We start from the raw sequence: 20347 nt of genomic DNA on the forward strand, positions 1-20347 counted from the left end.
AAGGGGGAGCTTTACTGTGTTACCGAGCCAGAAGACTCGATGTTGCCAGTATGTCAATTCCACCCAAACTGACAGGCAGATTCAGTGCAATCACATCATAATCCTGACACGTTTTTTAAAAAGGAAATTTACATGCTTATTCTAAAATTTGGATGGAAATCTAAAGACCTAGAATAGCCGCAATAATTTTGAAGAGACAGACAAGAGAGGGCCTGGTTTTAAGACCATCTCTATTGCTTCCGTAACCTAGACGTGGTGGAAAAGGTAAGCCTGGATGGGATGATCCCAGACACGAGCCCACAGGTTTACAGTCACTCAGTTTCCAACAGAGGCGCCCGAGTAATTCAGTGAGGAGGGGACACGGCCAGTGCCAGGGTCATTGGACACTGACGTGCAAAACAAGGACTTTGGCCTACTTCCTCCCACTTTGTAAAGGTGATCTCGGAACCGGTCACAGACCTAAACGTGACAGCTAAAACTGTAAGACGTAGAGAAGAACAATGTGGCGTACACATGCAGTGGAGTATGATTCAGCCTTAAAAACAAATGTGCTCCCGACACCCGTGAACCTGGAGGACACCAGGCGGAGGGAAATAAGCAAGTCGCGAAAGGTCAGACTCTGTGTGACCCTCCTTACGGGAGGTGCACGGAGGAGTCAGACTCACAGAGGCGGAAGCAGGGGGTGGGTGCCGGGGGCTGCGTGGGGGGCGGGGAGTGAATGTTTAACGTGGACAGGGTTTCAGTTTGGGAGCGTGGAAAATTCTGGAGACGGACGGTGGTGTTGGCTGCTCAACAGTGTGAATGTGCTTACTGCCACTGAGCTGTGCACTTAGACGTGGTTAAAATGGTGAATTTTATGTATTTTTTACCACAACTTAAAAAAAAACAAAAGCAAAAGCAAGGGCTAAAAGTGGCCAGTGGACTCCGGGTTTTGCTTTGTGGATTGAGAGCTAAGGCCCGGCTGGAGGGAGGGCTGGCTGTCCCAGGAATGCAAATGAGGTCGTGGCGCGCTGTTCTGGGAAGGGCAGAGCCGGGCTTCCAGAGGGTCAGAGGCCTGGGGGCTGTTCTGTTCCTCGCAGTGCATGGCATGGCCAGAGGAGCCCACCTTTAGCTGCTCCCAGAGCCTGCAGGGAGGTTGAAGTTTCTCTGCTGCCCTTCCTGGAGTGTATTCATTTGTGAACCATCTGTGGGGCCTCCTTATCAGGCAGTGGCAAGTAACAGCTCGGCAAGGCCCAGGCTAGGCCACGTCCCTGGTGTTTGCTGAAGGTAGTGGAATGTTCAGTTTATGGGGAGATAGAGGTCATTTGTGATGGTCAGTCTCCCCGCTGTGCAGGGGTGTGGCCACCGTGTGTCTTCCTGCGTAAGTACACGTGTCTGTGCCTTTCCCTTCCAGGCCTCCAAGGTGGGACCCTCTGAGGACGATCGCTTCCGCTGGCTCTGCTGACCCCGGGCCTCGGTGAGTCGGGAGAAGGAGGCGTCTGACCTCGGGAGGCACGTGTGCTTCTGTTTCCCGGAGCAGCCCTGGGGTGGGTCCTGCCCCATGACATGGGCCTGGCTCTTGCTGGCAGGCACAGAAGTCCATCTGCCTTGGGAGCCAGGCTTGCTGAGCTAGCTTTAGTGACACTGAGGAGACCTTGTGGGGCACAGCTGGGCCTTCGTGCATGCTGACTGATTTTCTTAAAGGGGTATATATTTGGAATTTTTCTTACAACCAAAAGATATTTATCGATCAGTTCCCATTAGTCCAAAATCCAAATGAAAAAGTTTAGGTATATGGTCTCCCCTTCTGTTCTTTCCTGGAGGGATATGCTGAGGGGCCAGGCGAAAGATGCTGCTGGGTCCCAGGGTGTCCACAGGGTGTCGCCCCAGCAGAGCTGGATGTGGCTTTTGTTAGCAGACCCTGAAGTCCGAGAGTCTCCTAGAGAAGGACGTAGCTGTCCAGTTTAGATGCTCAGGGTTGACGTGTGACCCGAGGTCTGTGCAAGTCTGCCTGAAGCTGGGCCCAGCCAGCCACGGGGTGGTCAGCTCCTGTAGGGCACTCCCCTGGGAGCCTGGTGATAACCAGAAGCTCTGGTGAAAGCACTGAATCAGGGGTAGGAACGGGGGCACCTAGTTCATCAGACGTGAGGGCTCTGTCCGCAGGCCTGTCTCAGAGTGGCCTCCAGTCACCCCGGCCCACTCTTCTGCCCTCCGTGTCCCGGCTCTGGGCAGTCCGGTCCCTCCTTTTAGGCTCTGTGCTGACCACCTCCCTTCTGTGCCCACACTCATTCTCGGGATCTATTACTATTGGGTGAGTGAGCCTCAGGTCCCTTTATATTAATCACGCCTTGGCCAGATGGCCTCTTGCCACTTGTTCTTTGGGCCTGGCGTCATCTCTCTTTTAAAGTGCCCTCTGTGAAGAGTGGGTCCCAGCCGCCGTGTCTGGAAGTCTGCAACTTTAACTCATAGTGGCCAGTCCTCAGGCGACGTGAGCTCCTGGGTGGTAGGACACACGGTGTGCTCATAGCTACTATTTGGTAAAAACAACAACTTTTGGGGTACGAGTAGGGCTGCTGCACCCTGGGGCCGATGTCACACTTTTTCTATTTATGGTCATGCCTTGTTTATAGCAGCGCTGCTGAAATGCATGGACTGAGCGCTGCAGCACTGCCTTAGTCTTCAAATTAAACTTGCTTCGTTGAGCATTGCTTCAGAATTAAGTATTTTCTCACACATGCCTGAGTGGTAACTGTTAACATAAATGTGATGTACGCGGCAGGTCCCAGTAATCTGGGCTCTCATCGCCAACGTTCTCAATCAGAAGTGTGTTTGCTTTGTTTGCTCATTATTGATTTAATAGACGGCTTATGGTTTGGACTGCTAAATTGTCGCAAGCCGCTACTGTGTGCAAAAGAAAGTCACAGTTACATTGTGTCCTAGGGCTGAGCTCTCAGTGCATTCCTTTCTTTCCCTGTCTTATCACCTGGCAATGGCTGGAGGATGCCTGGGGCTGAGAGGGCGCTCTCTCTCACAGCTGCCAGGGCTGCTGGAGCCCAAGGCACAGCCTACCGTGCCGTAGGGACTGTGGGTGCCGCCTGCACGTAGTCTGTGAGGCACATTGTGTCGTGCTTGTTTCTGTGGGAGAGTGGCCTAGGGTCACTGGTCATTGGCCGGACATCTCCCAGAAAGGTGGAATTGGGGGAGGTTGGAGATGGAAATCAGTCTGGCTTCCCTAGTTTTAGGGGATGGAGCCCTCACTGTTCTGTAACAGTTGAGGGCTGGGAAGAAGGAGGGAAAAAAGCAATGGCAAGTTGGAGACGTTGTGCTTTTTAGGGACAGTAGCAGTCATGGGACGATCTCCAGATCAAATTTATAACCAAGCATCCGGTGAAGTGAGCTCACATTCACACAACGGACCGCCTTCAGTTATACGTATACAGCTTCTTTGCAGAATCAGGAAAGAGACAGCAAAACTGACCAGCAGCCCCCCGCCCCACTCAAGCTAGTAATCATCAATACTGAAATAGAGCCAAACACTCATTTATGGCTTGAACTGGGCCGCTCGAAAGATGTCCAAACGTCTAGTGAGATCTGAACAGGTGTGCAACTTAGTCATCGGATAAACAACAATTAAAAGCCACCAGAGTGGCCACAGTGAAGAGAGCAGACAGTGGGGAACTCACACTGATTGTGGTGGCTGTAACTTGGTCCAATCGCTTTGGAAAACCGTTGTTATTATCAGGATGACGAGGGGGAGGATGCATGTGGCCTCTGGGCGGAGCACTTCCAGTATCCCTCATCGTTCAGTCCTCTTCCCATCTTTGTGGAACAGACCTGATTGTCCGTGTTTTTCAGGTGAGGACGTAGGCTCAGGATAAGCATTTCCCCTGTGCTTACACCACAAGGGGCCACTCTGGGCTTCAGGGCCCCTCCGCTCTGCCCTGTCCCTGCCAGATCCTGGTGCCCTCGTGGACACTGCGCCTGCTGCTGTGTGGTGTGCCAGCCCGCCCACCAGCAGGGAGCAGCTGCTGCCCGGGGGCGGGAGGACCTCAGCCGGGCAGAGCTCGTCTGTGGCCTTGCGGAGGCCCTGGGACCTGTGTGCTCCTGGGACTCCGCTCAGCGTGGCCCCTCGGGCAGCCAGCAAACGTAGTCCCTGTGCTTGTGGCCCCTGCACTGGCAAATGACGGGATGTATCTTGGCTCCTGTGTCACTATTACTGTGATTTCAGCTCACACTTGTTTCCCATTAATTTTTCTTACAAGGTTTAAGATGACTATAAGGTTTTCCTTAGTCTTAGGCACTAACATTGCAAAGGGGCCTGCCCTGCGTGCTTATTTCCCCGGCTCCTCTCCCTTCTCTCTGCCCGGTGTCCGGGAGCCTGGCTTCCCACCTTCCTGGCTGGCTGTGGTCTTTGTTTCCAGAGCTTTCCGGCTGGCCGTGGATCTTGCTCGGTGCAGCTGGAAGGGGCCATGGGGTGGGGAGCAGGGAACCCCTTTCCTCCAGGGAGTGTGAGGGTGGAAAGAGAGTCCCAGGCAGCCCTGGACGCCCGCTGAGGAAGGCGAAGCAAGTGCACGATGCTCTGGTCTCATGATTGAGACAGGCAGCGCCCCCTGTCGCCGGGATCCCACTGTTCAGTGGATTCTAGAGCGAGGGGAAGCCCAGGGACGCAAGGGAGGCAGGGTCTGAGCTCCCAGCCTCTTAAAAGTCTCCGGGGTTTGGGCCAGACGGAGGCCGGGTGGTCTCGCCCCCGCCCCTGTGTGTGCTGTGAGCCCAGGGAGAGTGCAGCCACCACACACGGCTCACACCCAATGTGGCCTCAGCCCCAGAGCCCTCACTGCCAGGGCCTGGGTGGGTGGGGGGGAGGCCGGGGTGTGCCTCCCCTGCATACTCGGCACCCCACGTGGCTGTGTTGGAGCTTCTACTTGCTCTCTAAACCTGGGACAAAGGACTTGGACTTCGGCAGGGCAGCTTGTGTCTAGAGGATGCATATCTGTCAATGTGCGCTTTTTTCCTTAAAAAAAATAAAAACAAACAAAAAAACAATCAATCTGCCCTGGCTGGTGTGGCTCAGTGGTTAAGTGCTGGCCTGTGAACCAAAGGGTCACTGGTTTGGTTCCCAGTCAGGGCACACACCTGGGTTGCAGGCCAGGTCCCCAGTAGTGGGTGTGTGAGAGGCAACCACACATTGATGTTTCTCTCCCTCTTTCTCCCTCCCTTCCCTTCTCTCTAAAAATAAGTAAATACAAATCTTAAAAAAAATGCAACCTTTTCAGTGTTCAGTATAACCGGTTAAGCTGTCATAACCTCTGTCCAGACAGAAGGGGTGGGCTCAGTCAGCAAGCAAGGTGATTTCTTTCTTAACCCTTACATTTTAATTGTGAGTGATAGGTGCTTGCAAGAGTTAAATGCAGAGCCAAATTTAATGAATAATTGAAATTTCGTTCTCGGGTTCATCCCAGATCCCACTCCTTTTCCCGGAGGGAACGCCTGTAAGTGGTTTGTGGTTTATCCCTCCGGAGCCTGTAAAAACACACGCAGGGACAGACACACATACGCAGAGCTTCTGAAAATGCATTCGCGTCATATTGCCCATCTGGGCAACTTGATGCAACGTGTCTGGGAGACGTTTTGCGATTGAACCACCTCATTTTTTGTGCGTGTCCTGAAGAGCATGCATGGCTATACCTGTACGCACACACATGTGCCATGAGACACATCCGGGCCATAGTCTCGGAGCACGGCTCTCTGACGGCCACTTTACGAGGACCGGGTGTGTCTTCAAGCCGGGATGTGTGTGGCTTGGCGAGGTGGTGAGACTGGCACACTCGTCCCCGTACTGAGGGGCTGGCTGACACCTGGCTGACAGTGTCCGTGAAGAGGGTGATGACGGCCCTGGTGGTGCTTCGGGGTCAGTAAGTGCCCCCTGGCCCAGGCACTAGGCCCCCGGATGGCAGACTTTGCCCCCTGCTGCTGTGGAACCCAGTGTCCCTTTCTGTCCCTGGCCAGTGCTGTGGGTTAGTTGGCAGGGGTGCTGGGAGTCTTTTCGGGGACAGTGACCTTGACCAGGTTCCTTTCCCAGGGAGGGGCGTCTGTTTTCTGGAACATTCCACACTGTGTTCTCCTGGAACCCACATAAAGCACTGTGTGCACGCAGGTTCACACGCCTTCTGTTGTCTGGGTCACGAGTGCTCATGGGCAGAGCTGCCCTCGTTGCACATCTAACACGCAGGCGCAGCAGAGGTCCCCATGTCGGGGCGCCGTCCTGTCTCTCAGACACCGCATGCCTGGCAGCTCCTCGTCTCTCGGGGCCTGGAACTGAAAACTGAAGGGCACCTCTGGAGTGGCCGTGCCTGGGAGCACTGGAACCTCATGTGCTGTCGGTTTGGCTCTGCGCCAAGGGGTTCTAGTTGGAACAGGATGGTGGAGAAGGGCACGGGGGCCACGTCACAGGCAGCCCAAGTTGTCTTAGCCGCCCTCTTGACTCGGCTCTTGACATTGTCTGAGCTTTTCTGCCATTTGCTTCCACGTGAATTGAAATGAGGAGATGAGTCCCTGGGCCACCAGGGCCGAGCCAGGAGGGGTGGTCCAGCCCCAGCCATAGAAGGAGGGAGCCAAGCAGCCTGGCACGTGAGTAAATGTCACGCACGTGTGGCCCCTTCTCATTTTTAGTGCCACTTTGCTGTCTCCCCTGTCCCTCCAAAGTGAACATCCGTCTAGGGAGCGTGCTGGCTGCCGGCAGACACGGAGGAGGGCAGGCGGCTGCCGCGGGTGGAGTGATGTCCATGTTCCACCCGCAGCCTCATGTGACTCTCCGCTTTCTGAAACGTGCCTCGAGAACTTGGGTTCCCTGTGTCGACAGTCCTGGCATCTGTCAGTGACCAAAGCCCAGTGATCCTCATTTCTGTCCTGCTTCACTTGGTCCTACCACGGAGGCCACGGTGGCTCTCGGTGGGGGGACAGGAGCCTCGAGGGCGACGTCCTCAGTGACGGACGGGGCTGGACTCTCTCGTCGGCCTTTCCTGAATCTAGTGAAATAGGCTTGTTTTCTTCTTTTTCCTCCCGTTGTCACTAATTAGATTAATTGATTTTGTACAGTAAACTGTTTCTGTGTCCTGGTGTAAACCTACTTTTTGTAACTGCGCGGCTAGGCGGCTGCCCACAGACACATGCTGTGAGGTCCCGCCGGTGTTCATGCCCGCCCTGGCTCCATCTTGGGCGCTTCGTGTAGCTCCCCGCTTCCTGGACTGAATGCCTCCAGCGTCCCTCCTTCAGGAAGTGCTGACTAGGGGCTGGACGTTGTCGCCTCCCGGGGAGTCCACAGTTGGTGTGTCACCTTCAGGGGACGCATATTATGAGCGCATCTAATCTTTTAAATTGCCTCTACTTTACGGAGTGTTTTTTTTTTAAATCAGGAAGGGAGGTTGGATTTTGTTAAATTACCTCACCAGCATTCTTTTTAAAGAAATACAATGAATTTTATTAATGGGTTCCCCCCCCCCCATAAAACCATCCTCGTATTCCTGGAACAGTGTGTTTGTTGTCTTTCGAATGTGCTGTTAGGTTCTGTTTGCTAATCTTTGAGGACCCCAGAGGGCTTTTGGTTTTGTGTTATATCTGTTGTGGTTCTCAGCGGGGAGACATTCAGCAGTGGCAGGAGATGTTTTGGCTGATACAGCTGGTGAGGGGGGGGAGGGGGTTGCTACTGGCCTCCACCGGGGGAAGCCGGGGAGCTGCCGCCCATTCTACAGGGTGCAGGACGCCCCCGCCACAGTGTCCAGTCCAGAGTGTCAGCGGTGCCGTGGTGGAGAGTCCCTGCTGTCGATATGTATACTACTTTAGAAAGTAACCCTGAGAACGTTTAGAAGTATTTAATAACTCACTTAAAATAGCAGCAGCAGCTCTTTCCCATCTTTTCTGGGGTGAGGAGCTGTGAGCAGCAAAGCCCAAGGGCGGCGGCGCCCTGTGCCAGGTGGTGCAGGAAGTCCTGCACAGGAAGCAGTGCGGGCGCAGGATGCGTTGGGAGACGGGGGAGCTACGGATCAGCTTGAAGAACTGAGGCAGGACAGATGCTTTTTAGGCATCATCAGGCTTAAGTCCACTTCCCACCCCGAGTCCTCCGGTGTGTTCTGCAGGACCAGCTGCACTGTCACGAGGCCAAGGCCGTGGACGTCCCCCACATGGACATCGAGGTGCTGAAGAAACTCGGCAAGAATGAGAAGCTGGCCAGGAAGTAGGATGCCTTTCTGGCTTCAGAGCCTCTGATGAAGCAGATGCTCCAAGTGCCGGGCCCAGGCCTGAATGGGGCTGGCAAGGTCCCTTCCATGCTGCCCCACAGTGGGGACTTGGGCGGAAGTTGAAATGAAATCCACACTCCAGTTCCGGATGAAGAAGGTGCTGTGTCTGGCAGTGGCTGCTGGCCCCGTGAGGACGACAGATGATGGGCTTGTGCACAACATTCTCTCAGCTGTCAGCTTCCTGGCGTCACTGCTCCAGAGGGACTGGCAGAGCGTCCAGGCTTTACACGTGAAGAGCCCCAGCACCTGCACAGCGAGTGGCACAGCTGAGCAAGCCATACTGCTACCACTAAAGAAAAAACCCGAAAAATATAAAAAACCGGCAATAAATCCATCACATCTTAACAGAAGTACCATTTTTTTGTAAAGAACACTGCATTTTTTAGAACTGGAAAAAATGCAGTCGGCATTGTTGAATGTTTTTACGTTGATATCAGTCTGTTTAATATCTGACCTAATGGGAGGCAGCCGGGTGATCTGCTTCTGCGTTGGTTGAGGTGGCTGAGAAACTTCTGCTTCACCCAGCACGCGCTTGGGAAGCAGAGGACTCTCAGGTCCCCTGACCGGGTCCTCCCATCATGCCCGAGAACCAGGCATTGGACGAAGCTCCTCTGCATCCACCCTCACATGAATTTAATGTCACACTTGCTTTGTGAAAGGCGTTTGGAAGTTTTCCTTCTTTGCCTATGTTCTGGAAAAGGTTAGTGTGGAGATCATCTGTTCTTGTAGAATTGGTAGAATTCTCTTGTGAAGTCGATTGGGTTTGGTCTCTTTAATTAAATATGACAGAAACTTCTTTAAATTCTATAAAAATAGGTCTTTTCAGACTTTTTATCTTTCCTGTGTTCATTTTTTTTTGTGTGAATTTTTTTCTCCTAGTAAAGTATCCACTTCATCTAGGTTTGCAAGTTTATCCGTGTAGCAATGTGCAATCATTTACATGATTTAAAAGACTGTTTTCTTTTGATGGTTATTCCCTCCTAGGCCTTTTAGTCTCCTTTGTCTTGATTAGTTTATTTATTAATGTAGGTGACTTATCTGTTTTGTTGATTTTTTTAAAGAAACCTTCTTTTACAAATGTATTTATTAATTAGAATGCCTTTTTCTAATTCATTATATTTTGCTTTTCCCCGTATTCCTTCTGTTACTTTTTAATTTTCTTCTAACTTTTTGTATTGGAGGCTTAACTCTCTTATTTTCATGCTTTCGTTCCTAAAGATTTGAAGTACTGAGTGTGGTGAATTTTCCTCTGAGCTCTGCTACAGTTTTCTGGAACTTCTGCAGGTTTGGTTTCTACTTCCCCTGGGGAGGGGCGGGGCATATGTACATTTCGGGGAGGGAACGCTCTTTCTGTTTTCCGATTGGGTTATGGATTTCTAGATTATATTGTTTGTGTTATAATCACTGTTTGGAATTTGTTGGAAATTTCCTTGTTGCTCAATATATAGATGCTGTCTGTGAATGTTTCCATGAGCAACTGGGAGCCCTTATGGTCCTTCCAGTCACGTGCAGGTCGGCTGTGTGTCTTTCGGGCCCACTGCACTGATCTTGCTGCTGCGTCTTCTGCGGGGCCCTTCTCATTCCTGACCCCGTCCTTTCTCAGGTGGAGACGTAGCAACACCTTTTTTGGTCAGCATGCTGTGATTCATTTCTGTGGTGTCCTTGTTGTTTCTGCTTCATGAAATGTGCTGCTGGGTTGTTTAACCTAGATACTGAATCATTATACTTCTTTAAGAATTTTAGTTCTAGCCTTACAAAGGTTCCTGCTTCGTCTCATTTAATGGCACTTGGCCTGATATTTTATTCTCCAATATCAAGAATTTGAACCCTCTCGTTATTTGCATTTCCCCAATATACATCTATTCATTATTTTCAACCCTGCCTACTTGCTGTGGTCAAGGTATTTCTCTGATGTCTAGCTGGCTGGGCTTTGTTCCGTAAAGTAGTTCCCATCTTTAGTGGGCGATCTCCACCAGTGTGAGTCGTTCAGTACCGCCCATGAGTCTGGTTAGTGCTGTTGGCACTTGTGTGTTTGGGGGTCGCAGATAAGATGTGTGTGCGTTCACGAGCGCACTGACGGCGCACGTGGCCTCCGCTCCTTGCCTTTCCGGAGGCTGTGCCCTGTGCTGTGCCGTGTTCTGGTGCGGCTGGCCTGTTGGCTGGGGAAGCGTGTGTTTTTTGGTAGTGGTCACCTGATCCGACCTGACCCGGACGTCTTCCTTTCAGATCCTTCGTCCCCCCCTTTTGGAAAATGTCTGTTGTTCTGTGCTAAGAGTGACAGTAAAGTATCCTGTCCCTTCTGCTCTTGAGGCCTTGCCTTTCTGAGCACCTGCCCCTGCACCTCCCGTGCACCGGAGCTTTCCTTGTCCACCTTGTCAGCTTCTCTGCTGTCAGGTTCCCGCCGGTGCCTGGGAAGTGGCAGTAGCTGCTTGTGTCCCACCTCCGTCCCTGCCCACCCCCTGTGCTGGTTGGTTGTCCGAGCATGGGGCACCCGGGGCACTCTGCTCAGGCTTCTTCCTCCAGGTAAACACACCATAGCCCATCCCCGGCCTCGGCGCCTCAGGTGTCTTGGAGCCTCAGCTCCGTAGCAGGCGGAAGTGTGGACTGCTAACAAGTGGAGCCACTTGCTGCTGTGGCCCAGCCCTGTGCCTCTCCCCAACACCTCTCGCCTGCAAGTCGATTTTACCATTTCATTTTGTTGTCCAGCATTTTTGGTAGGCGTTTGTATGTATTTGCCTTTGTTTAGTTTCCATCTTTCTGTGCCATGCTGTGTTGGTTTTGTTTGTCTCCTGCAAGTCCAGCAGATGGCAGGATTTTCAACTGCTGCTTGTACTTCCTGTGGTTACTGATGCAGTTGCACTTCCAGTTGATCACCATCGTCAGTACCCGGCGTCCTTTTCCTTTGTGCTCCTGTCCTCTCTTGAGTTTCACCTGTTGAATCTGCTCACCTGTTTCCAGCGTTGGGTGTGCCCTTGTACCACGGGGAGGTGTGGTGGACCCAGCTGAAGCGCCGCTGTCTCTGCTTTCCTCCCAAGTGGTGTGAAGGCCTGAGAGCCCAGGCTCTGGTTCCACAGTGTTTCAAACCCACATTTCCTGGGCACATGCAGCACCGCGCCGGCATTTGTGCCTCTGGCCACTCACCCCTTTCTGCCTCTGCCCCGGAGCACACGGCCTGGCGTCCTTAGGAAATTGCTTTTCCATTCCAAGTGCCACACAGCTTTGGTGCAGCACACCTGGTGGGCGCGGGTCCAGTCCACACTGATAATCGCTGTCACGCACATCCCTGAGCACAGGGACCCTTTTCCCGAGGTGGCTTCCTGGACTGGCCGGCTGTGGACGCTCTGGTGTGTGTGTGTGTGTGTGTGTGCGTGCGCGCGCATGCGTGTGTGTGCGCATGTGTGTCCCTGTGTGAGGGTGGGACTCAGGGTGAGCGGGCAGTGAGCTGCTGCTCTTGTCCCAGCTCAGGTGACCCTAAGAACTTGATGAGACACTAGGTTTTGTCAAAGTGATGAACACCTTTGGAACAGTTCAGTTACCAGTTGCCTTTGATAAGTTTCCGGTGAATAATAAAATGAGGGGTCGATGGCTGTCCTTTGTTAATTAGTAATTAGCTCCACACTGCTGACTCTCTGAGCTGACGTGTCCAGGCGAGTGTTCATCATTTTCTTGACGAGACTCTGACCTCTGCGGTCTGGGAGCCAGGTCCGGGCCGGGGCGGGCCAGCGGCAGGTGCGGTGCCAGGCGTCTTTCTGCTGGATCCCTGTGTCTTGGTGCTGTTTCTGTGAAGGGCTAACAAATACTGGATAGATTGTTGGGAGACTCTAGACTTCTTTATTGGGATAAATGCTGTCTGGTGAAGAAGATTTCCTCTTGGAAGTTAAAATTCTTAACCCCGCGTGAAGAGCAGAAACGTGTGGTGAGTGGGGAGGTGGAGAGCGTCGGCACCAGGAGGATGTGCAGGGAGGTGAGACACTCACGTGTGGGTTTGGGTGTGTTTTCGGTGGTGTAGGTACCTAAGGTGCTGAAAAAAACACCGTAACAAGCAACACGTGTCTTTTACAAGTCACATTGCTTATAAAGAAGCGTGCATTTAAGGCTTTGGAGAGTTGGATAGCTGTTAAGTAGAGACAGACAGAGGTAAAGACATTTCCGCGGTTGCTAGAAAGTTCCACTCGTCTTCGGTTTGGCACCTCGGGGTCCATGTGGTTTGTTGGCGAGGATGCGCACTTGCCGAAGCTCCTGCAGGGAGGCCCCCGGGGGGGGCGGAGCCCCAGGCGGTGGGGTGTGCGCTGCCACCTGCATGGCGCTGGGCAGCATAGATCTCACTAGATAATCACTCACTCCAGTCGGAGGCCCACCGTGTCCGGTGCCCCACTTAGCGTTGGGGGCAGAGGTGACTGACCAGTAGACCTCAGTGCCTGTGGAGGGAGGTGACATGAACTAATGTGAAGCGTGTGTGAGGTCCCGCATGAAGTCCTACTTTCGGTCCATTGGTTCTTTGTGGATTTCTAGAGCCCTGGGGGCTACATTTTTGTGGGCAGCAGGGGAAGCAGGGTGATAATAATAAATAAACATATGAGAAGTGCCAGATGACCCTGCTGGGAGGGGTCTAAGACAGTGTGGCAGAGTGATGGGCAGTGTGGGTGCTGATGGAGAGCAGACGACCCCTCCCAGGGGCTGGCAGGGAGCAAGCACTCCCAGAAGGAGCCAGGTTGGCAGGCAGGCAGCCGGCAGGCAGGCGCCGTGAGGCTGGTGGAGGGCCGGGAGTGCAGACAGCAGGCCCAGCAGGCCAAGGCACCCCATTTAGCAGACATGTGGGGATGGCTCTTGTTCCTGGTTCAGTCGGGGCCACCAGGGCAGAGGCCTGGCCATGGTGTGATCCTCGGTGGGCGGAGAGAGCCCTGGCTTTACCATGGATCGCAGGGGACAAGGGTGGAAGTCAGGAGAGGTGGTGGGGCTGGTGGCACAGTGGGCAGAGAGCAGCCAGGCTTGCTGGTAGGTTGAGTGTGCGAGCAGGGGTGGGATGTGTGTGTATATGCCTGTGTTTGCTTGTGTGCACCCGTATGTGTATCTGTGTGTGTGTGCATGCGTGCACTCGTGTGTGCCTGCTGACCTAGCTCAGGCTGACAGAGGCACAACTGCGAGGAACACACTCGTCCCCCGACTGAGCCTGAGTGAACTTCCCCACCCAGGGTCGTCCTTTCAGATTTGGGTCTGTCTTAGACTTTACGCTGCTGCTTGGCGACACCACAGTCACCTTCAGGGACAAAAGGTTAGAGCCCGGGCACTGGCCAGCTGTAGGCTTTTAGCTTCAGTGTGTAGTTGGACATTTAGGGTGTCTCTTTGCCTGGCCTTTAGCCGCGGCCTCAGGCTGGCAGCACTGCTCAGGGTTTGCTGACCTGCCCCCCATGCCTGCAGGGGCAGGAGAGGCCGAGCCAGGTATGACTAGGAAGAGGGGCAGGGTGTGTGCCGTGTGCCTTGGCCCTGATGGCCGGGCAGCCTCACACAGGTGAAAGGTATGTGGCAAGGGCCTCAGAGCCCTCATGGCACTGGCCAGGCTGACGGGACACTGTGTGACCTGTGACCAAAGGCAGGAGGTTGGGCAGGAGGCTCCTGCTGTACAGACAGACTGGTGCATGGGGTGGTCCCAGCTTCTGGGCAACGTGGGGCCAAGGGAATGTCCCAGCTCTGCGACAGGTCCAGGAGGACCTGGACCTCCTGGAGCAGGGTCCCCACACCCAGTTCGTGTATCTGAGATGCTGTTTGTACCCATAGCTCATTCACACGTACACCTGTATACACAGCCCGCACAGGGTTTGGTTCTTCAAAGACACAGCTCCGAACTGAAGCAGTTGGGCAGATGGTTGATCTCGGTGGTAGGTACTGGGCACCCGAGATCCTGCTTTTTGTGTTGGACTTTTTAGTTAAAAATACAGGGTCTGGCACAAATAACACCCGTTTTTATTACAGAATCAGAGGCATGTAATTCTGTAACATAACGATATCACACCCAAGCACACCCTGTGACATTTTAGGTGAGATGTTCAAATTAAAACTATAAATGGTCACAGCCACATTGTTACTCTACCAACTGCACTCAGGCGGGCGTTACTTCTGCGGGATGCTGCACGTGTGAGTGAACCAGAGGGACATTGCAAAGTGCTCCCGCCCCGGGGCGGAGCTCTCCTGAGGAGGCCGTTGGAGTTAGGTGAGAGGACCGGCGGTGTCAGCCAGGCAGCAGGTGAGGACGGGTGCCAGCTGAGCCCCGGTGTTGGCAGACCTTGGTGCGGGGGTTCTCATGTGCCCTGCGGGCAGGCTGTTGCGGCAGAGCCCAGCCCTTGGGTTGGAGCATGGAGGAGGCTGTCCCATGTCACCTTCAGGGGCAAAAGGCTGGAGCCCAGGTCAGTGTGGCGTGGGCCCCGGGGTGCTCTGCACACGGCCGGGCTGGGCCCTGGTTGGTGAGTGCGTCTGTCCCGGGACCTTATCCTTTTGGCTGAGCCTGCATCTGCCTGACAGAACACCCATCCCGTTGGTACAGAAGCAAGGGACAGTGAATTTTGGACTGACAGTGGGGCAGAGGAAGAAACTTTTCTTTGCCTTCAAGATTCTTCCGGGGGGAGTGATAATCAAGTAGACATGAGACAGGTTAGCAACAGACAGTGACCACATTTAATACCCATGTCCACGTGAAACCCCATGCAGGTGAGAGGTGAGAAAGGGACAATGAGGGACCGTCAGAGCTCAGGGGGAGGGAGGTTCTGGAGGGCGCCAGCGGGTCATTGCTGAGTGACAAGAAGGGTAGGAGTTTGTAGTTAGCCCTGCCTGATAGAGAGGTCAGAAAAGGTCACAGGTCACCTCTGATCATCTCTTACTATGGGCCAGGCCCTAACCCAGCCCTTCCAGGTTGGGGGTGGTCGTAGGGGTGGACAGAAGTGTCCCCTGAGCCCACAGGGTCTCGGTTGCCTTTAGTTAAAAAGACCCCACACACCATAGGGACATAACTCTGGGTGTTTGTTCTGAACCCCTCTAGCGGCCGGCCAGTTCCTACTGCTTCCCAGGGTAGTCAGTGTTCCAGAAACCGAGTGCACCCTTGACCTTTGACCTGGATGGGATAGAAGACATTTTACCCGTTTCTTCGGGCTTCCCTCTTCGATCCACTTGGCACACACCGGCTGTTTTAACCTGCATTTCTGTTTTTCATGTGGTGGCTGGGCAGGTCCCAGCTTTCAGCCTCTGTGAAAATAAGAAAAAGGACAGGTCCAAAGCAGACAGTCACTGCTTCAAGCAGGACTCCTGCCTAGTTGCTCCCCTGCCTTGAGTGGTGCCCATCCCTCCGGACGTGGGCTGCCGGCACTCTCCCCTGCACCATGCAGCAGTTGCCCCAGGCCACTCGCGCTCCCGGCTCACTCTCGCTCCTGGCTGCTCCCACCTTCCTGGCAAGCAGAGGCTTTAGGTCAGAGGCTTTTAGAAAAGGAGAGCTCCTGAGGGCTTGTGAGCCCCAGCCTCCCTCCAGATCCCGCCTCCCTGACTGGGAGGGGCTGAGGGCAGGATAAGAGCAGGGCCACCTCCAGTGAGCTAGCCGCCCTGCAGGTCTGGCCCAGGAGGCTCACAGGTAAGACAGGTAAGAGCAGGGCTGTCCTCCAGCAGAACCGCCACCTGCCCGGGACAGACGGAACAAGGCACAGGGTGGTGGTGGGAGAGACAATGGGAGTTTAGGACCCTGCATCTCAGACCCTCATCTCTGGCCACAGAAGAGCGGTGGGGTGAGTTATTTATCCTGGACCCCCCCCCCCCCCCCCCCCGCCTTTGCCTTCCTGGAACGGCATCTGTCCCCCTTTAACGTGCGGAGGTCCCCGGGGCTGTTATCTGTCCTTCCTTGCCCTGAGCTAAACTGTCAATGAAAGAAATGTCTGAACCTGCAGAGAAATCTTTGTAGTGCGAGTTTACTGGAGCCGCCCTGAAGACGTGCGCTCGGGAGCAAGGTCCCAGTGCTCTGAAGGGTGGCAGCTTGTGTGCATTTGAAATCAAGAGCGGTTGCGTGACGGTGGGGGAGAGCAGCGCAGGGGGTGGGTGGCAGGGCTCCCACTGGTGGACCTGCTGGTGACTGAGAGAAGATTACGTGCTCCCTGGAGGGTTAACGCCCCCTTCCAGGGGCATTGCTGTAGGCGTCTCAAAGGCATGTGGACCTAGATGCAGAACAATGGACAGGGCTGGCTCGGAACCCTTCACCAGAGAAGCTGGAGGCCTGGGCCGGACTGCCCACCTTGAGCTGCCCCGCTAGGAAGCTGTGATCAGATCAGGCTGTGCCATTAGTTCTCATGGAACCCCCTTTCTCGCCTGCAAAGCAAAGGCAGGCACTGGGTGACTCAGACGTCTGGTTTGCGTCTGTCACCTCCGGGGCCTGCGCCTCAACACTGCAGTCTGTCAGGCGGTCTCAGCAGAACGATTTCCGAGACTGTGCTGTCTCCCCGGCCAGGGTGGTCAAGAGCTTTCGCCTGCCACAAAAGTCACATAACCACCCAAAACGAGAGAGTCCACGGTCCCGGGTTAATGTCCCTGCCCAGAGTGGCTGTGGAGGCCTTGAACACAGAGAGGCCGAACTGAGAGATGTGGGGGGTTCAGCACAGGGGAACTGACGGGCTCAAAAGGCCAGAGGGCGAGGCGACGCGGAGCATCATGTTAGCTCGTTTTCCACGTTGCTCGTGTGTTGACACGATGCTGTTCTGGCTCTCTCGGGTGAAACACAGCACGGTACGGAAACTCAGTTTGGCTCTTCCACATCTTCAGCGCAGCCCCCAGAGCGTCGAGCTCACATACGTGCTCTTCATTGCTGGTGCCCAGCCTGCTGTGGTGTCACGTGCAAACTTGTGCCTGGGACAGACGCCTGCTTGTGACATGCACTGGCTCTTCTCTCCAGGGGTTGTGAAATCTGGAGGACTCTTAAGTGGCATGTTCATCTAGAAGGAAGGTGGCTGTCACTCCTGCCTGTGGTGGCCGGGCAGGCTGTTTCTCTTGGGATGACCGTCAGGTTAACAGGCCGGCGGCGGAGGAAGTACTTCTAAAGGAGAGCGTATATTCAGGTCTGTGTGGCGGGATCAGAGGTGCGATTTTATTTGGGTGCTCGAGGGTGGGCTCTGGTGTTGGGCTCTGAGAACAGGCCCATGCACAGGGACCACAGGTGCATGACGATGAACTTGAACCAGCAAGTTCCTAAGTGTGGTGGGTTTTAAGCTACAAAATAAGCACCCAGACACTTAAACAGAGGAGTTCCCTGCGGTCCTGCTGGTGGTTTTGTTTCTGTCGATTGGGTGTGGGGGTGTGTTGTGCAGGGTGAGACCCAGGGCCCTGCCCAGCAGTCCTGTGTGACACCAGAGTGGACGGGTGGGTGGCCAGGCCGGGGTCCACATCGCCCGGCACAGGCTCCACCTCGGGCACAGGTGGGAGGAGGTGGGAAGATTTCCTCAGGAGTTCAGTGGCATGCCTGGCTCCCGCCGGTGGGCCTGCTGGCGCCTGAGAGAACGCAGGGCTGCTGCAGAGTGGGGGCTGTTGCTGCCTTGCCCCGTGTCAGGACGGCGAGAGCTGGGATTGGGGCCAAGGCTTGCCCTGGTAATGACTCAGTCTTTGACTCGACAGCCATCCATTTGCTCACTTCAGGGTTAGCTATCTGGTCGCTGTCGCTGCCAGGGCCTGTGGTGGGAAGGGGGTGCAGAGAACCATAGACGGTGGGTCTGCCCTCGTCTGTCAAGGAGCAGGTGTGGCGACGCCTGGCACAGGTCAGCGGCCGCGCCCGAGCTCCTGCGAAAGTGCACCGATGGACACTATCCCGTCAGGGCATTGGGAAAGCTGGGCAGGGGGCGATCTTAGAACCTGTGTCCAATGGCCACGGGCAGCAGAGCTGGCCACCGGGGTGGGGGCGCTGGAGCCAGCTCTGCTGTGGTCAGCACACACCTGTACAGGGACCCCCTTGATGGAGGCAAGAGAGGGGAGTCAGGACAGTCTGGCCCCTGGCCCCCGGGGCTATTGTCACCATCAGTGTCCACCTGCACTGACCACTCTGTTCCGGCTTATTGGAGAGCAGAGAACACTTACAGCTGCCCGGAGCCCGGGAAAGAGTCCTTCCCAGCACCCACTTGTTCTTCTGTTCTGGCAGTTGTCCTTTTCCTCACGTGACTTGACAGCCAGCTCCTCGTATTTACAAACATTTTCAGAGAACTGAACCTGTGTAAACAGGGTGACCACTTCCGCTTCCTCTCTCCGTACTATTGCCAGCCTCTGTATTGTTTCCTTCGGTCATGAAGCTGCAGGAACGGTGGCTGTGTGGTGGGTCTGGGGCCAGGCACTGTGCTTCTGAACTTGGAGCTGTGGGAGCCAGGGTGTGGGCTGCTGGAGGCAGTGGGGGTGTGTTGGCAGCCACAGGGTAACGAGCACACAGCCTCTTGATGTTCAAAATGAGCCAGGTCATCAGCTGGCCTCAGTCTGTGTCGCAATATCCCCCACATGGCAACACGGCAAGAGCCCAGGCGCCGTCTTGTCCCTGGCCTGGACCGAAGGCCTCAGACGGCCGCGGGGAGGGAGGCAGCTGCACACGGCGGGAGAGAAGTTTCAGCAGAACTGCACCACTCTCAAAGTCGTGGTTACTCAAGTCTGACCTGAAGACAACGCGCACTGTCTGTGCCTGAATAGGGTTTTCTCCAGGCAGAACTTGTTCTGTGATGCCTTTGGAAAGACGCTAAAAAACACACCTTGTTTAGCGTGCTCAGAGGGCTGCTTAAATGACCCACATCTCCCGTTTCCCCGCGTCATTCTGTCTGCTGAGGGCCATGTGGGTAAAAGCGGTGGGATTTTACACACAGAGCTGGTCTGCATTCTGCTCCCATCTCCACCAGGAGTGGGCTTGGGCTGTGCTTTCTCCCTTTCCCAGAAAAATGGGAGGTGCAATGGCCACGCCCCCTGGGAAATGAGGGGGCGATGGGCAGCTGCTCCTGTGTGGCACTTCACCTGCACCTGAGTCCCAGGCCTGGGCTGCCAGAGCAGGAGGTTGCTCCAGAGGCACCTGCTGCTCACAGGGAGACAGATGCCCAGCCGGGCCTCAGCTGTCACAGCAGTTGTCTCCTCTGCCTCCATGGGGGAGGGGCCGGAAACCAGCAAAGCTGGTCAGACTGGAAAATTCCCAGATGTGGCATCTGCCACTGGAGGCTTAGGGGCTTTTCTGGTCTCACTCTTTTTTGAAGATTATGGAAATAATGCATCCCCATTTTCCAAGATAAAACCCATCAGGCCTTCTTAACTGGGGGCTTCTGAGCACAGAACCTCAGCTCTCTGAGCTACAGGGTTAGCACAGGGGACACACTCGCTCATGGATGGTCCGGCAACCCTGGGGACACCCCTGGGTTGTTGGGGCTTCCGGTGTACCCACAAGGGACTCAGCGTCACCTTGGTGGCAGAGGCACCGTGGAAACCACAACTGGCTGGCACGAAGTCACCTTCCAGGGTCTGTGGGCATAAATTAGGGGTTGTACTAAGTCTGTAATCATGTCTGTGATTCAAGGGAAGACTTTGCTTCTCTTTCTTTTGTATTTTTTCTTGATCTCTCTTATTGCTTAGGCAGAAATTTTTAAGTTAAAAAAAATTAACTCATGTTACTTTTTAAAACTTTTTATTTTGAAATTTAAAGAATGTTTTTTTCTACCCCACCCTGAAATCTAAAGAAATTTTTATCAGAAAAACCAGATGCAGACTAACTCCCAGGTGTTAAGGCTGACATGGCAGAGAGCCAAGTTGGAAACCAGGCATCTGAGAAGCTTCTCCTGCGTGGAGTCCTTTCAATGGATTGCTGTTTTCTCAATTTGCATTGTAGAAACCATCTCTATTAGAGATTTTTCTACACACTGACTGAGGGAAGGTGGGGAGACCATGTTCTTCAGGTCTCACTTTAAAGTCCCTGGTTTCACACTGCTGTCCCTCAAGGCAGGTAGGTGTAGCGCATGCTGGTATGCCCAGCTGGGAGCCCGTGGGGGAGGGTGGAAGGATCTGGGCCGTGCCCCAGCCCAGCCGGTTTGACGATTTGACTACAC

At 54.3% G+C, this 20347-nt stretch overlaps 1 protein-coding gene across 10 annotated transcripts in view; it reads left to right on the forward strand.

Moving 5' to 3' along the window:
• Window positions 1–20347, forward strand: part of AGPAT3 (1-acylglycerol-3-phosphate O-acyltransferase 3) — an 80785-nt gene that overhangs the window by 15927 nt on the left and 44511 nt on the right. For 2 of the 10 annotated variants that reach the window (XM_045196267.3, XM_024562054.4), the window contains exons 1-2: window positions 1109–1266; window positions 1394–1456. The exons of 1 other annotated variant lie outside the window; for it this stretch is intronic. The gene's annotated coding sequence lies outside the window, so the exon portion shown is untranslated. Of the gene's footprint in view, window positions 1–496; window positions 612–1108; window positions 1267–1393; window positions 1457–12042; window positions 12190–12218; window positions 12238–15875; window positions 15895–20347 lie in introns of those variants that run through there. 7 more of the 10 variants (XM_053917535.2, XM_053917528.2, XM_045196290.3 and 4 more) reach the window with 6 other exon arrangements.

Source organism: Desmodus rotundus, chromosome 2 (assembly GCF_022682495.2).
Source record: "Desmodus rotundus isolate HL8 chromosome 2, HLdesRot8A.1, whole genome shotgun sequence".
Taxonomy (NCBI): Eukaryota; Metazoa; Chordata; class Mammalia; order Chiroptera; family Phyllostomidae; genus Desmodus; species Desmodus rotundus.